The sequence below is a fragment of the Hyperolius riggenbachi genome, chromosome 5 (genome assembly GCF_040937935.1).
Source record: "Hyperolius riggenbachi isolate aHypRig1 chromosome 5, aHypRig1.pri, whole genome shotgun sequence".
Classification (NCBI taxonomy): domain Eukaryota; kingdom Metazoa; phylum Chordata; class Amphibia; order Anura; family Hyperoliidae; genus Hyperolius; species Hyperolius riggenbachi.
In genome coordinates this window covers 49215107-49238877 of record NC_090650.1, presented here as the reverse complement: position 1 = coordinate 49238877, position 23771 = coordinate 49215107, and the positions used below count along the sequence as shown (strand labels likewise).

General features: G+C 45.5%; 1 protein-coding gene across 13 annotated transcripts in view; it reads right to left on the bottom strand.

Annotated features, from left to right (window-relative positions):
- The window catches only part of KIAA1217 (KIAA1217 ortholog), a 798974-nt gene that overhangs the window by 541700 nt on the left and 233503 nt on the right, over positions 1 to 23771 (bottom strand). The window contains exon 1 of one of the 13 annotated variants that reach the window (XM_068235628.1): positions 17130 to 17344. The exons of 11 other annotated variants lie outside the window; for them this stretch is intronic. The gene's annotated coding sequence lies outside the window, so the exon portion shown is untranslated. Of the gene's footprint in view, positions 1 to 10735; positions 11464 to 17129; positions 17345 to 23771 lie in introns of those variants that run through there. One more of the 13 variants, XM_068235627.1, reaches the window with a different exon arrangement.

Sequence of the window (23771 nt, the reverse complement as noted above, 5' to 3'; positions counted from 1 at the left end):
ATGAATGCAAGTGAAAGGTTGAGGGTGTATTTTTTTTTTTTTTTTAAATCCCATTAGCTTTAATATTACAGAGCCAAACTAATCCAACATGCACACAGACTGTTTCAAATTGGTTGGCCGACAAATCATTGCATTCTAGCAGTTCTGTAGGTGTGTTTAGCTACCAGGGACAACAAAGAGATGATTTGCATATTCAGCAGTGATGCATTGTGGGACAGCTCAGAGCTCACTCCAACCTGAATAATCACAAATACCTTCTGTTTTTAAGAAGGCAAACTTCTGTTTTTCATAGCATTTTAGTAAGGAGGCTTTTTGGCCTCTTTCAGCCCCTTACACACTAGGAGTTTTGGTTCACCACGAATCTGATCAGATTCGATCACAGAGGGATCTATCTGATGATTGTATTTGCTGTCTCATCAACTAATGTAGACAAGGAGTCACAGACCCCAAACATTACTGTTCTGGAATGTTTTGACTTCTCCAAAGAGATTATGGGACTTTTAAGACTCGTTCAAAAGGCAGGAACCACGGAACTCACTCTTCAACATATGGGGATAGGGCCTGGCATGATCCAGAAAATTATGTTTTTATATTCTTTCCCTACAGCTAGAGTGAGGGTGAATGGTCTCCTGTCGGACGCCTTTGAGGTCCGCAGTGGCACCAGGCAAAGTTACCCTCTGTCTCCCATACTCTACATACTAACTATGGAGCATTTTGCAAACGCAATTAGACAGAATCCTTCGATATCTGGGCTTAGAATCCGGTCTGGTCACTATAGGATATCTTTATATGCAGATGATGTGCTTTTATTTATTACATCACCATTAAATTTCACTTCCAAATGTGCTTGTCGAGATTCGAACCTTTGGAGAACGTAGCAATTTTAAAATAAATACTGCTAAAACTGAGATTTTGAATATTAATCTTTCAGGGCAAATTTTAAGAAAATTACAAGCCTCTTTTTCATTCACATGGTAACTACAACATATAAAATATTTGGGTATCCAGGTACCTTCAGATCTTTCACAACTGTATCACATGCGGTATCCAGAGACTTAGCTTCACCTACATATGGTAAACCCTCATGGATAGGGTGAATAAACGCCGTTAAGATGGACATTTTACCAAAATTTTAACACGTAATTCAGATGCTTCCTCTACATATTCCGAAAACAGTTTTTAAATCAATTAGGTCAATGTTTGCCAAATATATTTGGGGTCATAATAAGGTTCCCTGACTCCGATACTCTTTACTATGTAAACCTAGAGAAGAAGGTGGATTGGGGCGCCCAGATATTGAATTGTATCATAAGGCCACAGCACTATCACATATAGTAGATTGGCATCATAGTGGAGAATCCAAGCAATGGTGGTCTTAGAATCAGCTAGACCTGAGAGCGTTACCCTGGACTCCCAAGAATCTTAGGAAAACCTTGAACTGCCACTATGGGTCAAGAATGTGTTAATTGTATAGGATAATTTGGCACGCAATAAATGTTCTGTGTCATCCATACCAGGGCCTCTCGCCCCAATTTTTGATAATTTGGCTTTCTCTCCCGGGGTTGGAGCCAAGACCTTCCTGGGTTTCTCCAGAGAAGATTGGCCCCAACTGAGATGGGTTGTGGTGGATGGAACATTACTCCATATTGCGGATATTGAGGATGTTAATAAAAGGGGCTCCCGGGTATTAAGCTGGCTTCAATACATGCAATTACACAGCTATGTTAATTCAGTTTGGTTGGGTTGTGGGAAATGGAGGGACTGCTCGAGGTATGAGGACATGTGCATGGGGGAATCCAGACCCGAACATGTTCTTTCTAAGATTTATCAGATTCTGGTGGACCTAGTTCCTAGCCCATTTGATCATATACGCTCACAATGGGAAGCTGATCTAGGAAAATCCTTCTCAATATATGAATGGAAAAAAAGTTGTTGATCCTGACCCATGGGATCTCTACCTCGAGCACTGGTCAGGAGAGGAATTACAGGATATTAACCCGCTAGTTTCGTACCCCAGCCCAGGTTTGTAGATGGCAGGAGGGAACGACAGATGCTTGTTGGAGATGTGGACGGGGGGGGGGGAAGATTTCCTACATATGTGGTGGCATTGTGATAAGGTGCAAAGAATATGGGATATCGCTTTTAGATGGTACGAAGAAATTAATCAATGCCACGTTGACCACTCTCCGGAAATAGCCCTATTGTCTATGTTTCCAGGTAATATTAAACAGGTAAAAGAATCATTCTTGGCCATATTATGGGTTCAGTCAGATATTTAATTGCTAGGAATTGGAAGGTAGATACGAGTATGGGGGAGGTGGATTTAGCAGAGGCAGTAAACAATCTGATGAGAATGGAGGAACTAGTGCTTTAGGCACAAAGTAGGGGCGACACGTCTTCCAGACGGTGGTCACCGTGGTTCGAGTATAGAGAGAGACTTTGATGTGTGTATGTGGAGGAATAGGTGCATGCGTGTGTGTGTGTGTGTGTGTGTGTGTGTGTGTGTGTGTGTGTGTGTATATTGATATGAATATATAAGCTCATATAGCTATTGCACAGGAGTGCCTGGCTCTTCTACTGACCACATATGCTATTGCTCCGTTGTTATTGCCTGATGAAACGGGATCAAACCTGCGAAACGCGTTGCATATTTGGAGTTCATAAATAAAATATATTGACTGTCTTTACTACAGTCGTTATGTGTCTACTTGGAGGAGGTAAGTCCACCACTACCTCCTCTATTTACCAAGAATTTGGTTTTTAAGCTCATTTAGCTTCCTTTTATCCTTTTGGCGCCTCTGTTCTTCTGCATAATATTGAGTCCACCCTGGGTGGAGGGTTGAACCCCCTTTTTTCTCATCTACAGAGAGCGACTTCTTATTTCTGAGTGGGGTCAGGAAAATCTCCCCACCTGCCTTTACAGTGGTTGCCTAATGGTAACCCTGGTTTGTGAGTATTAATATTGACTCTATCTAGTAACCATTTACCAGTACATATTACACTATTGGGGCTCTTGGTGTTCCTTGTTTTTAGCTATTGCTGGAAGCTGACTGTCCACGGGTAAGGTTGGGGTATTTTGTTTTGTTTTCTCTCCCTACTCTGCCTTTCTTTCTTTCGGGTTTTTGGGTTTTGTTTTTCACCTTTGGATTTAAGTTTCTATCTTAATTTGGAGCTGAGGCTTTGGAAAAAAGAAAAATATGATCCTTGTGAAATATAGAATATCCATTAAAATATCTGATATTAGTAGGGCACTAAGATCAGACTGTTGTATTTGGAGAAGTTAAGTTACAGAGGTGGTGCTTTTATTTTTTATTATTCTCTGTATTACATGATTGGATATCAATGACTTGGATTTAATAAAATCGTGATTTGGAAAAAAAAAAAAAAAAGGCAGGAACCACAAATAAGCCTTGATCCTAGCTTTATATTACCAACCCCAAGACCAGAAACCCACTGGGAGCGAATTCTAATCGCTAGTGATTTGAAACAGCTCGTGCTAATGCAATGCTATGGGGGATTTTTATAAAATCACATCGCGCAAGTGGGACCGCACCCATAGCATTACATTAGCAAGAGTTTTCAAATCGCAAAGAGCTCACAAAAAAGCGCTCCTAGTGGGTTTCTGGGCTAAAACAGTTGAGTTTACGGTGCAGTCTACTGAACAAGTAACAAACAGGCTCATTATTTTCACTAACCACAGAAGCTCTTTATGGAGGCTGCAAAACCTCTATTCTATTTCTCAATAACCAGAAATGGTTGGAGAAAAGCAACAGTTATTGCCAGAATGTGTAACTATATAGCCTTGGAGTTCCCCCCAGCCTATTACTGGTTGCTCACAGTAGCAGGATGTAAAGAAATTGCCAGACAAATAGACCGGGGGAGTTCCCAACCTATTATTACATTGAGGCTAAGATAGTTAACCCTTTATGCCCAGTGTTCTCCCCAGGCTCTTTTAGCCGGGTGCTCTACCCGGCTAGTTTTGGTGAGCACCCGGCTGTCATCGGCTCACCTCCTCCTATGCTGTAAGCACAGTTGCTAACAGAAGCACCAGCCCTGCATTCTCTCATCTCGCCCCACCCGGCTAACTTTTCATGCCACCCGGTGACTATTTCATGCCACCCGGCTGGAAAAAAAAATTCTGGGGAGAACACTGATGACCTCAGTGCCAGTGTAAGAAATCCACCCTGTATGTATTCAGAGAGTTCAGCCTGTCCAATTCCCCCCTCATATGTGACTAATCACAAGTGTAATTTGATCTCTCAGCTGTGTCAACTCAGGAATCTCTGCAACCTCGGCAGAGCAGCTAACTTGTAAACACAGGGTGTTAACCCTATGTGTGCTTCCATGAAAGCAGGAAGTAGACACACTTCAGATGTACTGCAGCATTTGTACAAGCTGTAGCAAAGAAATGTTTTTCTTTAAAAGGTTATTATGCTGTTGCTTATCTTTTAGAGCAGAGAGGAAGTTTTAAGTTCAGGTCCGCTTTAAGGAGTAGAGCCGGCTTTTCCCTTTATAAACAGTGATTACTGTGTTTGGCTCACAGCAATCATGTGGTCAGGAGCCAATGAAAATGTTCATTTACTGAGAGTTCTATGCACAGAGGGAGATACTGTGAGCTCGGCAACTGGAAGAAAGCTGTTACTTCCCACAACACAACGAGATTCACAAAGAGCAAAGTGAGTGAGTGAGTGAGTGAGTGAGTGAGTGAGTGAGTGAGTGAGTGAGTGAGTGAGTGAGTGAGTGAGTGAGTGAGTGAGTGAGTGAGTGAGTGAGTGAGTGAGTGTGTGTGTGTGTGTGTGTGTGTGTGTGTGTGTGTGTGTGTGTGTGTGTCTCTCAATATCAGCCATACAGACCCCCCCCCAATGATCTATTTGAGAAGAGGTAAAGATTTCTGGTGGGATAGGGGGTATCAGCTACTGATTGGAATGAAGCTCAATCCTTGGTTAAAGTTCCTCTTTAATACTTTTAGCCATAGACCCTGAACAAGCATGCAGCAGATCAGGCGTTTCTGACATAATTGTCACATCTGACAAGATTAGCAGCATGCAATAGAAGGAGCAACATAAATTGGCCATAAACACCATATCATCCTAGTTCAATATACATCTTTATTGCACAAAGATTAGCTACATGCTTGTTTGACATGTGTGATTCAGACGCTACTGCAACCAAAGAGATCAGGAGGACAGCCAGGCAACCGGTATTGTTTAAAGTGGACCTAAGCTCAAAATATCCTATGCTCTAAAAGATATGCAACAGCATAATAACCTTTAAAGAGAAACACTTCTTTGTTACAGCCAATACGAATCCTGCCATAAATCTGCAGGGTGTCTACTTCCTGCTTTCACAAAAGCAGATATATTGTTAATCTCTGTCCTGGCAGCCAGCTGACACAGCTGAGGGATCAAATTACAACTTGTGCTTACTCACAGATGTGGGGGAATTAGACAAGCTAAACTTTCTAAATATGTACAGGGTGAATTTCTATGTTTTCCTTCTGTCCTGTGCAAGAGTTTAGGTCCACTTTAAAAGGAAATAAATATGGCAGCCTCCTTATCACTCTCACTTCAGTTGTCCTTTAAATACAGCTCTGGCTATTTATATTCAGCCTCCAGTACATAAGGGGCCATTTTCAGTACCGGTATGCGCTACAACAACAGCAAACAGCTCCCCGGTGTTATGTTACATAACTCACCTCCGCAGTCATCCAACAATAATAAAAATGGGTGACAGCAGCGGAATAATCTGTTTGTGTTGTGTGTATGAGAGAGAGAGAGAGAGAGGAGGACTCCCAGCCAGCTGGGCCGCAGCCATTATCCAGGATACAGAAATGCACATTATTAAATGTCTGGCTACTCCCTGGCAACTAATTTGTCCTCGTTATTACATTTCCTAATTTGACAAGAAGTGGGAATCCACAAGCTGCATTTCAATTTCCCTGCCAGTAAAAATAAACTACCGCAATTGATAGTGATGGCCGGGACCAGCTCCCCCCTGAGCACACTGTCACCAGAGGATGTAAGGCGCAATATAGCTTTCTCAGCTAGACTCTTATAAACAAATGGGCTTCATTAATATGCTTCATAGGCATTCCCTGTGCACTGTACGGCCTCTTTTCCACAGACAGTTGAACTGTGTGCTCAGAAAGCAGTTGCCAGGCAGCAGTGAGCAGTTGCCAGGCAGCAGTGAGCAGTTGCCAGGCAGCAGTGAGCAGTTGTGAGAGTCTGAGAGGCATTTCACTGCCTATTAACTGCCCGTGGAAAGAAGGCTTTACTTCAGAAAATGGCAACTACAGAGATGGCCCTCTCTGCGATCCAAACCACCCATCATTGGGTTAGGCTGGATTCACACTTAGAGAATCTGTAAGAAACATCCCCTCCCCGGGAGTTACTTACCTCAGGAGGGGAAAGCATCTGGATACTAATCAGGCTTTCCCCATCCTCCTAAGCTTCAGGGATCCAGCGATGTCTCCCCCGAAACTACAGCCAGAGTAAAAACTGGCAATACTTACCTACTGCGATCCTGCGCAGCTGCAGTAGTGGCTTTCCAATGGGCTTCAGCGGAAATAGCCAAGCTTGATCGGGTCCACTCTAGTGTGAAGGTGCGAGTCGCCTGCACAGTAGAGCAGTCCCGGTCAGGCTTGGCCATTTCCACCTGAGCCCGACCGAAAAGACACTACTGCAGCTGCGCAGGATCGCAGCCGGTAAATATTTACCTACTGCCAGTGTTTGGGGCCGCCATCCGCTGGATCCCGGGGGCGAAGAAGATGGGGGAAGCCTCATTAGGGTCTAGAGGCTTCACCTTACTGAAGTAAGTAACTCCCTGGTTTTTTTTTACAGATTTTCTCCTCTTTCCCGACCGCCTAACGCCAATAGGCGTCGGAAAGGTGACAGTCCCAGGACCGCCTAACGCCAAAAGGCGTCAAGTCCAAGGGAGGGTTTTTTTCAGGGGATCGTGTGCGCATCCCCGTTTGAATGACAAAGCTCTGCTCTGTCATCAGTCTAACAATGTAACACCTTGGTCAAACTTCAAAGAAATTGATGAAGAAGTCACATCAAGCATCCTCCTTCACGTCCGCCTAACTACCTGTGACCTAGATCCTGGCCCAACACAGTTCATGTTGAACTGCCCCGACCTGTTCGTACCGGTATTCCTAAAAATTGTTAACTGTTCCTTAAAATCAGGGATATTTCCTGCTTTACTGAAGGAAGCAATCATCAGGCCTCTCCTCAAAAAACCCTCCCTGGACCCAGATGCAATGACCAGCTACAGACCTGTCTCTAACCTCCCCTTTTTGGGCAAGCTAATGGAAAAAGCTGTTTACCTCCAGCTAGAAGCCAAAATCCTACAAAACAACAGTTATGACCCATTCCAGTCTGGCTTCAGGAAACACCACAGCACTGAAACTGCCCTCATCCAAATATGCAACCACCTGCTCATGGCAAGAGACAGAGGAGAGTGCTCCATCCTCATACTGCTAGACCTTTCTGCAGCCTTTGACACAGTTGACCATGACATCTTGATAAACAGGCTACAGGAATACTGCGGCATTGATGGCATAGTTCTTCAGTGGTTCCAATCCTTCTTGAGTGGCAGAACCCACAAAGTGTCTATGGGGCCCTTCCTGTCCACCCCTGTATCACTTAAGTATGGGGTGCCCCAGGGCTCGATCCTCTCTCCCCTGCTTTTCACGATTTACATGTTACCGCTGGGAAAACTAATCCAAAAACATGGCCTGACATACCACTGCTATGCAGACGACACCCAACTATATCTTTCCTTCAAGCCTGGTGTGACAGACCCAACTCTAACTATAAACGCCTGCTTACGTGAACTACAGCAATGGATGAATGACAACTGGCTGAAACTAAATGCAGACAAAACTGAAGTCCTTCTGATAGGAGGGCAGAGCATGATAACAAAACAACTTAACTTGCAGTCTCCACCACTGGGAATAGGAGGCACGGATCTGCGCAGCTCTGATCATGTGCGTAGCCTGGGAGTTCTAATTGATTGGGATTTAAACTTCAGAACTCAAATCTCTGCTGTGGTGAAATCATCCTATTTTCACCTGAAGAACATTGCAAAAATCAAGCACCTCATACCCCCAGAAGATCTGCCAACCTTAGTCCACGCCTTCATCACATCCCGACTGGACTACTGCAATGCTCTCTACACTGGCCTTCCAAAAAAGGTCTTGTACCGACTACAGCTGATACAGAATACTGCTGCCAGACTGCTAACCAACCAACCCCGTCACTGCCACATAACACCAGTCCTGCACTCCCTTCACTGGTTACCTATAGAATGGAGGGTCCTATTCAAGATCGGCCTACTGACATTTAAATCCCTGAATAATCTAGGCCCTGGATACATGAATGATATGTTGCAGCTGCGTAGCAATCCCCGCATTCTCAGATCCACAGGTTCTAATAATCTAGTCATACCCAGAGTCCACTTGGAAACTTTTGGTCCCAGAGCCTTCTGTCATGCTGCCCCTACGTTTTGGAACTCCTTACCTCAACAGATCAGGACAGCTCCATCCCTGGACGTGTTTAAATCCAGACCGAAAACCCACCTGTTCAGTCTGGCATTTGCAGAAATATAACTTTTGTTGTGTGAATACTTCATCCTACTAATTACTGAATCTGAGAGAGCCTAAGCGCTTTGAGACCTATGGGAGAAAAGCGCTGTAGAAATGTTATTGTATTGTATTGTATTGTAACAGCGGCAATCACATTATGACATAAGACAGTGCACTTCCTAGTATAGACCTCCGTGGGAGTGTCTGAAGACTCAGGAGGGAAGGCGGGTAACAAATACACAATTAACCTGCCTGGCGTTCTGAATCCCGCGGACGCGGGAACATTTTTTGCACATTTTTTTTTATCATGTAGCTAGCCTAGCGCTAGACTGTATCGCGGCGGATCGGCGGCGATCAGGTAGGACACGCAGCAAGCAAAGTGCTTGCTGCGTGTTTTAAAAAATTATTCAAATCGGCCCAGCGGGGCCTGAGCGGTGACCTCTCTGGATGAGCCTAGCTCGTCCAGAACGCTAGGGAGGTTAAGGTAACCAAGATGGAAACTGCCTTGAATAGGATTCTCTGCTAATGTGGACAGTGCAATACATCTGTCATGTAAGTAGAACTAGTATTTATCTATTTATATACAGTATGTGTTTTTTATTTCTAAATTAGCATGGGTGTCACTTGTTCTTTAAAACTGATCCGTTTTCCATTTAAACGGATAGACTTTTCATCTGGTTTTCTGGTCCATTCCATTCTCCATGGAGGCTGACATATTCATTTCTTTTTAAATAATATCAGTTGCCTGGCTGTCCTGCTGATCTATTTGGCTGTAGAGAAGCATATCTCACAACTGTCCCTCTTTTGGAGGGACAGTCCCTCTTTGGCAGCCCTGTCCCTCTGTCCTCATTTGTCCCTTTTTCTATGTAAATATATACATTTCTCTACTAAAACAATGTAGAAAAATATACCAGGATAAAAAGGACCAGTGCGGTTTGAATTATAAAACAACATATGTTTCTTATGAATTCTTAATGGGATGTGTGACTAGGGGCGTGATGAGGGGTGTGGCGGGGGCATGGCTTAAATGTCTCTCTTTCTCATCTCAAAAAGTTGGGAGGTATGGAGATGGCCCGCACAGTTTTCTAGTGGGTAGTATTCTGCGAACACTGGCCTGTTCGCAGTTCGCCTTGAGCATTCACATTTTTCCCATAGACTTTAATGGCAGGCGAAAGGCCACCGACTTTAAGGGTTAATAGCAAGGCCCCCTTATATGCTAGAAACACCAAATTTGCAGTGTATGTGCCACTATCTTGTAGCAACTGTCCCTATCCACATACCCTGCAAATTTAGTGTTTCTAGCATATAAGGGGGCTTGCTATTAACCGTTAAAGTCAGCGACCATTCGCCTGACATTAAAGTCTATGGAGCCCGCTGCGAACAGGGGGTTCACAAATTTTTGAGGAAATTCTCTTTCGTGACATTTCTATTTGGTTGCAGTAATGTCTGAATCCAACCAGAAATAACCATGCAGCTAACCTTGTCAGATCTGACAATGTCAGAAACACCTGATCTTCTGCATGCTTGTTCAGGGGCTATGGCTAAAAAAGTCAGAGGATCAGCTGGATATAGGGTATTACAGGCAGAGGTTCAGCAGGACTGCCAGGGAACTGGTATTGCTTAAAAGGAAATAAATTTGGTAGCATATCACTCTTACCTCAGGTTCATGTCAGGGTCCGTTTCCACTATCGCGAATCCGCATGCGGGCAACGCATGCGGATTCGCACAGTCAGTACAAGTGGATGGGACTGTTTCCACTTGTGCGTTTCCCCGCACGTTTTTCTGTGCAGAAAAAATCTGCAGGGTAGGGGCCTCAGAATTTGCCTGCGTGTGGAATGCAGGCGAATCGCACGCAATGTATTTAATAGGGAAATCGCATGCGTTTTCCCCATGCGTTTTTTGCCGCGATTTCGCATGCGATTTCGCATAGGTACCCATGTTAATTCACACAGGCAGTGACATGGTTAAAATCGCATACAGCCTTACCTATGCGAAATCGCGGCAAAAAACGCATGCGGAATCGCACCCGCATGCGATTTGCCTGCGGTGATTCGCCGGCGATTTCGTAACGCTATAGTGGAAACGGGCCCTCAATCTTTCAGACTTGCCATACATTTTTCTACAGGTGAAAGTTGTTAAAAAAAAACTTACCTTAAAAGACATACAAAAGTTGATCTTTACAGTCGGATGTGGCAGCCTGTAGGTGCACCTGACCTCCCGCAGATCTTGTACGTACAACACTCCTTTGGGGGGGGGGGGGGAGGGTGTCCCTGTCCCATCATGTTGGCTCCTACCTGCCTGTATTTCTCTGGGGGCACATACACACAACCAATTTTATGTGGCTAATTACTGTTCATTTTTTACCATCGTCAAGTAGTATGAGAGCTTACCGACACAATCTGTCAGCAGTATTGAAAATCTGTTGACCTCCATACTACACAGAGATGGTGAAATTGGCTGATTGGCCAATAAAAATTGTATGTGTGCACCACTAGATAAATGAGGTTGTTTTCTTCTGTTCGTCTCCTCCTTCTCTATACATAGGAGGTAACCAGGCTGGCTGGAATAGCATGTTTGTACAATGTTTGCTGGAGGCGGATCCTGCTGCAGTGTGTACAGGTGACTTTACTGATAAAATACTAACCATTCTCCCCACCTATTACTACACTACTAAAGCCAAGTCAAAGCAGTGCAGGCCCTTACTACAACCAGCCATTTCAGTGTATTCAATATCCTGTCACTAGGAAAAAGCTGCTAGCCAGAATGTTTCCCATCTCCTCAGGTTCTCCTACCCCCATCTCTGAACACCCCTTTCTTCTTCCTATCAAAACAGGAAAGGGAGGAGCCTGCCACTAAGCACTGCACAGGACAGCCCACAATACCATAGAGCCATGGTGAGAGCAGGAAGTCTCTGCAGCCACTTCCTCTTCCTGGAGAAACCCAGTGACTGAATCTGTAGTATGTCATGTGTTAGGGCCCTTTCACACAAGCAGTTGATAGGCAGTGAAAAGCCTGTTGAACTCCCCTTGGTAACTGCTCACTGCTGCCTGGTAACTGCTCACTGCTGCCTGGTAACTGATTGGTGAGCACACAGTTCCACTGCCCATGTGAAAGGGCCCTTAGAGGGCACCACTGCCAAGAGTTCATTCCTATAACAGCAGTGCCCCACCCATAAAAGTTATGGGGACAGTAAGAATACTGTACTATCCTATGATTTTGTGTATATATTTTTTTTAATCCTTTTTATCTCATGGGTTTAGATATATTTTAGGCAAACTCGAGAGGGGTAGGTAGGCACTCAGTACAATGCAGATGAAAATTATTACGCTGAATATAGTGCAGGAGACTTCAGCAGCAGCTACGTGCTCAAGATGCGGATAGTTGAAACAAGATAACCATTTGTACAAAGGAGAGAATAGAGAGGCGTCTGGCACTGTAGCTTTAATTTCAACACAGCAAGTGTACAGTGATGTGGCAGTGAACAATGCAGAGTGTAAAGTTCAAATGATGCCAAAGCTGGTACTTATCGTGCTTCTGCTGGAGGTGGGGAGGCAACTGTGGGCGCCAGAGGGTGCACGGCCTTACAGCCGTTTCACATTGGGGTGAGCCTTGCTTCTTCGGAGGCTATTCGTGCACACTGTGTTGGATGGAAGCGGCCATTATATCGCCAGCTTCCGTGTAAAGTCCCGCCTATCTGTGGAGAATGACGAAGGACCCATTGGCCAGAGCGTGCGCGTCATCACAGGCGGCGCGCACGCGCACCCCAATGTGAAACGGCTGTAAGGCCGTGCACCCTCTGGCGCCCACAGTTGCCTCCCCACCTCCAGCAGAAGCACGATAAGTACCAGCTTTGGCATCATTTGAACTTTACACTCTGCATTGTTCACTGCCACATCACTGTACACTTGCTGTGTTGAAATTAAAGCTACAGTGCCAGACGCCTCTCTATTCTCTCCTTTGTACATTAGATATATTTTAAACAGTTACTTCACTTTACTACAAAATCTAACAACATGAATCATCAATACACAAGACTCTTATGTAACTGGATGTTATTTTTCAACTGCTATAACTTTTTCTGGACACTGGAGTCAGTGGAGGGGGGTGGGGATAATAGATGGGGGAAGAGTTCTGGACAGGCAGGCTGTTAAAAGTATACTTCCTACAGCCTAAAAACACAGATAAGTTAATTGGCTTCCCCCAGAATTGGCCCTACATACATACATAATACATACATAGACATAAGACTATGGAAGGGATTAGATTGTGAGCCACTCTGAAGCTAAACATACACGGTTCGAGAATGTCCTTATCAATCGAGCCCCGGATGGCTCGATTGATAATATCCGACAGGTCCGATCACCCGCCGGATAGATTCCCTGCTCGATCCCCGCGGGTGGACAATAGCGGGGAATCGAGCGGCTGATAAGGAGATCCAGCGGGGATCGATCCGCGTGGACGAGCGGGGTCGCGCCGGCCTCGAGCCGCTAGCTCGATACTGGCGCATAAACTTATCGTGTATGCCCAGCATTAGGGACAGTTAAGGGACAAGGCCATATACTCTGTACAATGCTGTGGAAGATGTCGGCACTATATAAATACTACAGTAAATAATAATAATGCGTAAGGCTAGTTTGTCACTGGATCGAAGCAAGGTCTTGTGTTATTTGTGAGTGCATGCAATCTAATACACACAAAGTAGCAAATCCAAATATATGCAACTTTATGCTGCATTTATGAACATGCCCAGGTACTTCAATGTACACCTTCTGTGTTTGGCAACACATGCGCTACTGCCTGTTCTGCATAACCATGAATCCGCTGCATTGCAGCCCAACTGATGAGGTCTAGACTTAAAGAGACTCTGAAGCGAGAATAAATCTCGCTTCAGACCTCCTAGATAGCAGGGGCACGTGTGCCCCTGCTAAACCGCCGCTATCCCGCTGCTTAACGGGGGTCCCTTCACCCCCAAATCCTTCTCCGTGCAGCGGGGGAGCGCTTCCTGGTTGGGGCAGGGCTAACCGCCGCAGCCCTGCCCCACGCGCGTCTCTCCGCCTCTCCCCCGCCCCTCTCAGTCTTCCTTCACTGAGAGGGGCGCCCTCTCAGTCTTCCTTCACTGAGAGGGGCGGGGGAGAGGCGGCGATGCGCGGCTGATAGACGCGACTAGAGGCAGGGCTGCAGCCGTTAGCCCTGCCTCCAGGAGCGACCAAGTCTGCGACCAAGTGTCGCAGTGGGGGGTTTGGGGGTGAAGGGACCCCCGTTTAGCGGCGCGTATGCGGCGGTTTAGCAGGCGCACATGTGCCCCTGGTAACTATGAGCTCTGAAGCGAGAATTATTCTCGCTTCAGAGTCTCTTGAGACTCTGAAGCGAGAATAAATCTCGCTTCAGAGCTCATAGTTAGCAGGGGCATGAGTGCCCCTGCTAAAACGCCGCTATCCCACGGCTAAACGGGGGTCCCTTCACCCCCAAATCCCCCCCTGCAAAATCAACGACCAAATTGGTCGTAAATTTTGCTCTTCCTGGAGGCAGGGCTAACGGCAGCCCTGCCTCCAGTCGCATCTATCAGCGGCGCATCGCCGCCTCTCACCCGCCCCTCTCAGTGAAGAAAGACTGAGAGGGGCGGGGGAGAGGCGGAGGTACGCGTCTGATAGATGCGCGGGAGGCAGGGCTGCGGCGGTTAGCCCTGCCCCAATGCGGAAGCGCTCCCCCGCTGCACGGAGGGGATTTGGGGGATCAGGGACCCCCGTTAAGCCGCGGGATAGCGGCGTTTTAGCACGGGCACACATGCCCCTGCTGACTATGAGGTCCAGACTCTTTAAAGGCTCATACACACATCAGACTATAGTCTTTGGAAAATGAAAGATCACAGACCAATCTTACCACCTTTCATGTAGTATGAGAGCCATACCTACACAGTCTATTCTATGGAGCTGAACTCCCCATCAGACAGAAATCTTTGCAAGATGCTGCACACAAAGATGCTGTAGACATTCAAAAGATCAGTATCTGCAAAAGATCTGTTCCTGCAAAATGCATTCATAGTCTATGATATCTGCAGTTCATCATACACACCTCGTTTAACAGACATTCATCTGCAGATCAGATCCACCAGGATGGATTTTCAGATCTGCAGATGAGTGTCAGTTAAACAAGGTGTGTATGATGATCTGCAGATCTCATAGACTATGAATGCATTTTGCAGGAACGGATCTTTGGCAGGAACAGATCTTTTGCAGATACTGATCTTTTGTGTCTGTGCAGCATCTTGCAAAGAGTTTTTCTGATGGGGAGTTCAGCTCCATAGAAAAGTTTGTGTAGGTATGGCTCTCATACTACATGGAAGGGGGTAAGATTGGTCTGTGATCTTTCATTTTACAAAGACTATAGTCTGATGTGTTTATGAGCCTTTAGAATGGACTCATTACTCCAGCAACCATGTGGGGCGTGTGTATGTGGATTGCGGACAGATCCCGGAGCCAGAGGCAGACATGGACAGGTAATGTATATGGAATGGGGGGGCACATTTTATATTAGGGGGGACGTTGTCGGAGATTTTGTTGCATTCATTGCTTGGCCCGATATCACACACCATTACCGCCACACACTGGATCGACCATTCAGCCCGAAATTGATTGCATCTTCAATCGGACATGCGCTTGGCGGCACTGATTTTCACACGATTCAATCATTATTGAATCAGATGGCTGATCGGCCGCCAATTCAACAGATGTATGGCCACCTTTAGTGTGAAAGTACCCTAAATCTATTAACAGTAATTCAGTGCAAAAAAGAAAATCACAGATAATTTTAGGAGTTGGTCTTGCCGCTCCGGGATGCTGATTTTAATGCTGCCCATACATGCTACAAGGTTTTCATTTTTTTTCGATTAGATAATTTCATTCAATTATTCCTTTAGATCAAATATAAAGATTTTTCCAACATGTCCAATCAGATTTTTATTGAAAAAAATGGGATAAACTTTAATTTTTATAGATTAAAAAAAAAAAGACTTTTGATTACATCGTTTTGGTCGAATAAACGAAAATTGAACGTTTTTATTGTACCGTGTATCGGCACCATTAGGCCTGGTACATACAAGCAAACATGCAATTCATTTTTGTAAAATTTTGACCATTTTTCCAATTTGATACAGATAAGAAAATCAATCAAGGTAAAAAATACTACCCGAAAAGTCTAGGTGGTCAGACATATACATGGCCAGTATTTCGATTGATAATTTCAAGCCTGTCTGGTCTCCTTTTTGATCGAGAAAGAGATCGATTTTAAGCTTAAAATCAATTGCTGGTGATTGATAAGTCGTTGATTTACACGTGATTAGATAATTTCTCTCAATCTCAAGTGAAAATTTCATAATGTGTCCCAGGCCCAAAGCAAAGAACACATATGCGAGAATTGTTGCCCATCGGGGATGGAGAAGCAATCCCTTGGTTGTCAGTGCGGGGGATGCTGTACAAACACATACCTAGCCTTGATGCTGCTGGTGATGTGCTGTTGCTATGGAGGTAAGCAGATGGTAAACAATGGGGTTGATTTGAGAATAGTATTAGTAAAATAAGTGGTACTTACCGGGGGCTTCCTCCAGCCCCAAGCTCCCAGGACCTCCCTCGCCGCAGCTCTGCCCGCAGCCGTTCTGCCCGCCTTGACAGCTCCGATCGTGCAGGCGCAGTACAGAGCAACCTCCAGGTCGCTCTGACATCATCGCCGGGGACCGGGTCGGAGCTCCGGCGAACGGCTGCGGGCAGAGCTACGGCGAGGGAGGTCCTGGGAGCTTGGGGCTGCAGGAAGCCCCCGGTAAGTACCACTCATTTTACTAGATTTGCCCTGACAACTCCTTTAAAGAGTACCTGAGATGAATGCATATGCTGTATTTATACTAAGGCCCCGTTCACATTACAAACGCGGACGGCCGTGCGTTCGGAACGCAACGCGTACGAACGCACGCCATCCGCGTTTGTATGCGTTGCGTTGCTGATCCCATTCGCTGAAAGTGAATGGGACAACTGAAAGTGAATGGGACAGCCACGCGTTTTTGGAAAAAATGACTGACGTCAGGAAGTGAAAATCTCAATCGCTGAGCAAAAGTGATTACAAAAGCGATTACAAAAGCGCTTTCAAAATGCTCAATAAATCGCCCAGCTTTTGCGATAGCCCTGGCGATTTATAATGTGAACAAGGCCTAAAACTCTATGCAATACAACCAAAATACAGAGAACTAATGTGAATGTCATGTAATAAAAAATGGGTGTACAACTTCATCAAAATCAACATACAAGAAGCACCTGGACTGAGCCTGAACTGTGCGATTAGGCTCTGGTGGAAGCAGATTTTCTGACTCAAGCCTGCATGGTATGCAAGATGGTGATTCAGAGAACAACTTTACTTTTACTGCACAAGTAAGTTAGTTGGGGGTGTAGCTGCTTCTATGAGTGCCTGATCACCCAGGTGACTGATTCCCTCTGCTATATAGCATCCTGGCATTCAGAAAAGGCTACTGCATGTGATACTCTCTGCTCAGAGCACTTACATGTGTCCCGGTCCAGGAATCTCTTCTCCCTGTATCAGAAGCAGCGATCGGTACAGCAGCACCATCCACTCCGGGATATCTTCATCCAATGACAGAGGATGAAATCAGCAATCCAGCTCCAGACAGAGCACAATCTTCTCCTGCATCCCAGGCTGGGTGCCCCTCTGTACGGCAGCCCTGTGACATTTCCTGCCTCTCCTCCCCTTCTTTCCTCTCCCTGCTCCTGAGAGTGTGTGAGGATGTCTGAAGGAGAGACAGGCCTCACAAGTTCCACAACTTAAAGGGAAACATATGGAAGATTTCCTGCGCAGGAATCCCCGTTAAGCTGTACAGCGCTGAGCATTAGGGGTGGAATCACATGGATTGTCAGCTCAGGAGCCTGTCTGGCAGGAGGCCGCTACTGTGCGCTCTTATCATAATTCAGGAGGAACACACAATGCTGCTCATTGTAGCCTGTTTCCTATTTTATGACAGGGGAATCTTTTTTTATTGCAATTTCTGTAATTCCTGATTATTCACTCTCATGTGACACAAATGTTTATCTCTCGCCTTCTTTATTACTTCAGGCTGATGTTTAAAGGCCCATACACACGCCTGACTAAAGTCGCCTGTGGCGGCCAATAACAACCACCTCAGCCGATAATCAGGTGTGTGTACAGCAGCCTGCATGCAATCCACCTGGTAGATAAACTCACCCCCAGCGACGGACAATTCTTTTATCCGCGTCGCTCCCCCGCCCACCGCGTCACATTACACGTGCCGCTTCATCCCCCCTCCGCATAGCAACAGAACGCGTTGTCAGCTACAACGCTGACATGCGTCTGTAAAGCCCAGCTATGTCGCCCAGGGGGAGCAGGTGACCTTAAAAAGGCGTGCCAGATTTTTAGTGACATCTGACCGACCCCTGAGGCCATTGCGCTTTTCACCTTGCCCACCTGAAGCCACTCATGCGTCTTTCCTTCTCCATTACATAACGCACGTGTCATAATGCCTTATAATGAGTATGAGATGCAATGGAGACTGGGCATAGAGCTTGATGTGGAAGCGAGTTAAGCATGTGAGCGGATGGGACCCTGGCAGCGACGACGACACTACACGGGAGCACACGTACCAACCGAGCATGCAACGGAGGTGACGTGATTGAGCCTGGATACGGAAACCCGCCAGCCGGCCAACATACGGGGAGAGCCCGTTCTGTAAAACTCGACGCCTTATATATGATTTGATATATGTGAGTGCAAAACGATTTTATTGTAATACAACTTTAGCAGTATCACGCTACAGGCTTGATTCTCGAAGGTGTGATAACTACAGTTATCACGCTTTCGAGAATCAACTCCAATGTGCGCTATTTTTATTGAGGTTGATCATCATAAGTGGACCAGTAACAAGTATTAAAATAAGAAGATGGACCTAAAGACTGCCTGAGTGGTGAGGGACGCTTCAGACCCCTAGATTAGGTCAGAAATTGCAGTGAGTGAACCACAACAGGGTGTGGTGGTGGCCTGTTCATATAGGAGGGAAGTGACATTGAACTACCTAAGGAAAAGGAAGGATTGCTGTTTGTTGGAATAGTGGTGCAAGTGGAATTGAGAGGACTGGTTCACAGTGGCTGTTGCTGAACTGTCTATGCGGAGAGTGCAATTTGGCATTTTTTAGGATATAATATACTAGATGTTCTTGGATACTTACCTCGGGAGGGGGAAGCCTCTGGATCCTAAAGAGGCTATCCCTGTCCTATGCCTTGGCGATCCAACACTGGAAGCCCCCCAAACCCGGAGACGCAACAGAATCACGGACAAGGGGTGGGGGGATTGGCCTCGTAGTGCTTCCTGTAAGTGCTTCCTGTAAGCGTCCGGTCGCATGAACACAAACTCACTGTGGCCATCTTGTGGCCAAATAGTAAAACTACACCCTAAAGCATTTTACATATACAAATACATTAGTTTTACACAATAAATTAACTCATTACCTCCCACACTCCCCAATTTTTTTTTTTTTTGTAATTAAAAAAAAAAATACAATAAAAAAAAAACATAAATAGTTACCTTAGGGACTGAACTTTTTTAAATATTTATGTCAAGAGGGTATAACACTGTTACTTTATTAACTGGCTTGTAATTAGAGATGGATGCAAAGCTGAAAAAAATGCACCTTTATTTCCAAATAAAATATTGGCGCCAAACATTGTGATAGGGACATAATTTAAACGGTTTTATAACCGGGACAAATGGGCAAATACATTTAATGGGTTTTAATCACAGTAGCATGCATTATTTAATAACTATAATGGCCGAAAACTGAAAAATAATAATTTTTTCCCACATTTTTTCCAGTTTTCCCATTAAAACACATTTAGAATAAAATAATTCTTGGCATAATGTCCCACCTAAAGAAAGCCTAATTGGTGGCGAAAAAAACAAGATATAGTTCATTTCATTGCGATAAGTAATAATAAGGTTATAGACAAATGAATGGAAGGAGCGCTGGAAGGTGAAAATTGCTCTGGTGCTCAGGGGGTAAAACCCCTCAGTGGTGAAGTGGTTAAAGGACATCCAAGGAGAAAAACAATTGTATCTATCCTTCTCCTAAAAATGACTTTTTTTTAGATATCCCACAGTTTTATTCTATATTTAAATCTAGCTTTTAGTTTTTACAATTTCATTGTCTCTGCTCAATGACACCTTCACTGAAATATGCTAGAGCTCAAGCCTATGAATTATTGACCCTTTTTATCTCTTTCCTGCTCTCAGAAGCCATTTACTGACAGGAAAGTATTTTATGGCTGTAATTCCACATCAGTGAGGGTTATGCTGTAGTCTGACCCAGTTTGACCCGGTCCCGACCCAGAAAGAGACTGTCACTTGCATACCTGATGTTTAACTCTTTCAAGCAGAGAAAGAAAAAATAAACACAGCCTAGTTATTTGTGTGCCTGGCACTGTACATACACATGTCTATCTGATAATGTCACATGTCACCTGGGTTGTCCTTTAAGAAGATACAGGAAGAATCTGGACTGATTGGCTTCCCAGTGCCGAGGAAAGTAACTTTGAAGCAGGAAGTGATGACAGCGAATAAGAGCTTTAGAACACTATCACCTGATCAAACTGATAACTCCATGAGCTCCTCTACACAGAAGCAGCTGTAATTAGGGCATCTTAGCATTAGCAAAGGGAAGAAAGTGTGTTTGGAAACAGTTTGGTGTTTGCACATAAAACAAAATGTATTCATCTACGCTGTTTTCCCCGCAGCTCCTCAGGGAGGCTGAGTACCCATTCCTCGAAATAAACCGCATTGGATTACAGGTCTGCTCTCCTCATTTAGGAATTCCCCAGAGCTTTGTTAGTAGATAAACAGAACACAAATAAGTTCCTCCGCTTTGCTTTAGTTGCAGAGCAAAAACCAACATCCCCCTCTTTCCATTAATAGCTGGACAATTCTTACTTTACAGGAAAAGGACAAAGGGTAATGTATCCTCCCGGGAGCCTGAAATGTCATAAACATCTGAAGGTTTATGGGAAGCGGTTTATATGTTTATGCAGACATGCTTGTGTGCTTGAATACACACGTGTGTGTGTGTGTGTGTGCATGTAAACATTTAAAATCTATATATAAAGCAGTAGAACTTCATAATCACTTACTGTATAGGCGCATGCATACTTCAGATGAAAATTGCTCTAAATCAGGGTTGTCAAACTCAGATCCGAAGTGGGACGAAATTGAACACTGGGACCAAGTCGCGGGCCAACCTCAATGTAAGTTCCCTGGTGTCTAACGACTCTACTCCCTCCCTATACAGTTCCCTGGTGTCTAGTGGTCCCCCTCCTTTCCCTATACAGTTCTTTGGTGTCTAGTCATCCTCCTTCACCTACACAGAACCCTGTTTAGCGGTCCTCACTCCTCCTATACAGTTCCCTGGGGTCTACTGACCCCCCTCCCTCCCCTATATCGTTCCCTGGTGTCTAGTGGACCCCTCCCTCTCATATACAGCTCCCTAATGTCTAGTGGCCCCTCTCCCTCCTCTATACAGTTCCCTGATGTCTAGTGGTTCCCCTCCCAGCCCTAAATATCCTTGGTGTCTAGTGCCTCCCCCCCCCCCCCCCCCAACAGTTTCTTCGTGTCTAGTGCTTTACCCTCCCCATATGGCTACCCTGATGTTATAGGGATTTACCCCCAGTTTAGCTTGCCTGGTGGTCTAGAGTGGACTAAACATAATGCAAAGGGGGAAAACCATTTAAGGGCCAAATTTGATGACTCTGAGGGCCAGATTTGGCCCTCAGGCCAGAGTTTGACATGTATGGTCTAAATGAACGTTGAGCATCGATTGGCAAATGTTACTGATCGTAAACGACTGGCTTGTATACACACATGAATAATCCCAAAAATAAGGAATTGAAAGATAATGCTGAAGTGACGTCTGAGGTGCAATTAACTAAAATGATCGATATCTGTAGAAACATGAGTGAATATGAATGCCAGATGTGGAACGCAGCAAGGTTCTGTGCACTGAAGGAAAATGGGAGGAGAGAACCAACGCACGTTAGGACTAATAAATACATTTTTATGGCTATGTTTGTGTAAAGGAGGCATGAGAGCATCCTTGATGAGTTACCGTATTTTTCGGCGTATAAGACATACTTTTTCGCCCCCCAAAAAATGAGACTTATGAACACCAGCCAATACAAACCACCAACGTCCGGGACTCCCCGCATTGTCTCCCCCCATGTCTCCTGCTACGCCATAGTGTATAATTAGCAGTGTTGTGAGCTTATCTCATGGCTCCCTCAGCTATCACAGACCTCTTTTCTCCGTCACTGCTCCTCTAGTGCCGGCTTCTGCTAATAAAGGGATCTGCAGAAGACGGCACTAGAGGAGCAGTACTGAAGATGAGAGGTGTGTGATAGCTGAGGGAGCCATGGATTAAATGAGACACACTCCTGACACTGCTAATTATACACAGGGGATTAGGAGACGTGTGGGGGGCAGCAGAGACAAGGGGTGAGCAGGAGACACTGGGGACAGTAGGGGTCACACTGGGGACAGAAGGCGACACCCTGGGGACAGAAGGCATCACACTGGGTACAGAAGGGGTCACGCTGGGGACTGAAGGGGTCACACTGGGGACTGAAGGGGTCACACTGGGGACAGAAGGCGACACACTGGGGGACAGAAGGGGACACCCTGGGGACAGAAGGCGACACAGTAGGGACAGAAGGAGTCACACTGGGGACAGAAGGCGACCCAGTAGGGATAGAAGGGGACACACTGGGGGACACAATCGGGGGAGAACATCTTCAAAACGCTCCTGGAATATGGACGCACCAAGTTTAGTATATATTTTTTCCCTGTTTTTTGCACTCTAAACCTAGGTGCACTTTATGTTTTGGAGAGTCTTATACGGCGGAAAATACAGCAAGTACCTTGTTTAATGTTGATCTGGACTTGTGTATATTCAGTCTGCTCTCTTTTTTATTTCTGGAGCAAGGTCCCAATTCTTTAACAACACCTACGGTGCCTCCATGCCTGCAGCCAGTTTATTGTTTTGATGTTGTTGATTATTCCCATATATTCTCTTTCTCCTCTCGTTTTGCCAGCGAGTGTAAACTGCTTTCAGATGCAAAACTGCAACAGCTCAAAACAGGCTGACTTTCATGTGAGTTCACCCGCTTGTCCTGCAGCCTCTCTACAGTCTCCAGGCTCACAGATCATTACAGTCGGCTTATAGGAACAGCACAGGCATCCGCAGCTTGGAAATGGTTTATGTTGTTTGGGATATGCCGTACATCTGGGAAACAAATGGCACATGATATATACACATCCCGTGACATGGGCAGGCTGCGCTAATGTTTTCTGTGCTCCACAGAAACGCAATAGAAGCAGATAAGAGCACCATAGAACATTTCATTAGTAAAAGGATTGAGAAAGATGGAGGGATCCGTGTTGCACAGAAAACACCTGAGTAATTAGGCATAAATAGTAGCAGTGAGCAAACGCACTCTGTAAATTTGAGGCACCAATAACAAGAATTAAATATGCTAAAATCTAGAGATGTGGCGAACATCTCTAAATTCATGGGCCTCTTACTACTTCCGGGTCGCAATGACCCGGAGTAGTACGCCTGCGCTGCCCGGCGGAGCTAGATCGCGCTCCCGTTGCCGGGCACTCTCTGCGCATGTGCGTGACGTCATGAGTGACGTCACGCTCATGCGCATTGAGCGCCTGGCAACAGGAGCGCGATCTAGGACGCGCTCCGCCGGGCAGCGCAGGCGTACTACTCCGGGTCATTGCGACCCGGAAGTAGTAAGAGGCCCAGAGAGGTTCGCCAGGCGAACTGTTCGGCCCAACTCTACTAAAATCCTTTTAAAAAGGGAGGTAATGGTGGACTTACCTCCCCAAAAGTAGACAAGAGTCTGTTGAATTGGTCAACAGTTCGCTTTTATTTGAGCGCTCCACAATGCAACGCGTTTCGCAGGTACGATCCTGCTTCATCAGGCAGATATCGGAGCAACTATAATACGTCTAGGAGCAAGCCAAGTGCCTAGTTCTGTGGAAGGATGACTACAGGGGTGCTGCTTGGCTCAGGCGCACGAAGTGACCGCTTGTGGCCTCACCCACAGGAAGGGCCTCCTATACTACCAGG